Source organism: Octodon degus, unplaced genomic scaffold, assembly GCF_000260255.1.
Source record: "Octodon degus isolate 3935 unplaced genomic scaffold, OctDeg1.0 scaffold00122, whole genome shotgun sequence".
Taxonomy (NCBI): domain Eukaryota; kingdom Metazoa; phylum Chordata; class Mammalia; order Rodentia; family Octodontidae; genus Octodon; species Octodon degus.
The window spans coordinates 6,955,138-6,956,551 of NW_004524698.1; positions in this window are offsets into that span (position 1 = coordinate 6,955,138).

The window sequence follows — 1,414 nt, forward strand, 5'->3', positions numbered from 1 at the left end:
ATCGAACCCAGGGAAGGTGATGTTTGCTCAAGCTGGGCCTGTGGTTTTACAGCCCAACTTAAGGTTTTAGGAATTTGGGCTACTGAACAATCCGGAGGGTGGTCTCTCTTGTTTAAATGATAATTTTCCAAATTATTCGGACCCTACAAGTCCTACCATAATCTGCAACACCGGCCTGACCCGACCCAGACCACCCCACCACCACCTTTTAACTAACTTTCTCCAAGGACACCTTTGTGAAGTAGAATAAATTTCTAGCCCTTCACTGCCCAGACCGCCACCCTGTAGCAACAAACACAGATAACCCTACCGTCATGATGAGTAATGCAAAACCTGGACACAGCAAGCTTCCCGAAATTCAAGTTTCCTGAAATTCAGCTCCTAGATTTAATCAGGAACCTTTGCTGGCTCCCCACAACTGTTTCAAAATTTGTCCGGGACCCCTCTGACCCCTGTGCACTGATACCCTTCATTGTTTCCTTACACTGTATCCACTTTCAGCCCCCTTCCTCTCTATTCTGACGGATCATGTTTCTCTCTGCCCCCATCCCCCCTTCCCCAGACTTCTCCGTAAACCCGCATATCTTATTTACAAATCAGAACTCCATCCCTGCTGATGGTTTCCTCCCAGTATGTAAACAAATTCAGGTTTCACCTATCATTTTTTTTCTTCTATTATTTTTTAAAATACTTAATTTTAGACTGACATGGTGGCCCACTCCTGTAATCCCAGCGTCCTGGGAAATAGGAGTAGGAGAATAGCAAGTTCAAGCCCAGCCATTCAAGGAGACCCAGTGTCAAAAACTAAAGAAGTGTTGAGGGAAGTGACAAAGCTCTGGGTTCAATTCCAGTGCAGTAAGGGCGAACCAAATATCTCAGTAGATTAAAGCGCCTGCAAGCAGGCGCAGGGACATGCTGTGCTGGTCCCACCCCTGGGGCGCACTGATGAGAGATCAATTGAGACTGGGGGTGTTGACCCAAGCCTATAATCCCAGCTCTTGGAAGGCTGTAAACAGGAGGATCTCTACAAGTCCAATCTAGTGATGAGAACCTGAACACCCTATAGACTCTTCCCTAAAAAACTTCCAATGCTATAATAGGGGGAGGTTCCCTGGTATAGAGTTTAATTTTGCCCAGCATGCTTGAGACTCTGGGTCCCATCATTATCTCTCTCACACACACATGCACACAGAGGAAAAAAAAAAAAAAACCCAGAAAAAAATTCATCTCTGTGTGCACATTTTGTACACAAACCCTATACCAAGGGAAAGCAGTTCATTTTGGCTCTAGAGAACTGGAAAGAGAACATTTCTTTTTCAAAATTTTATTGATAAACAGATAGCAATGAGACAGTTTCAAATCAAATCGGAAGTACAGTTTCAACAAATAATACACTGCATATATTCTTCTTAGT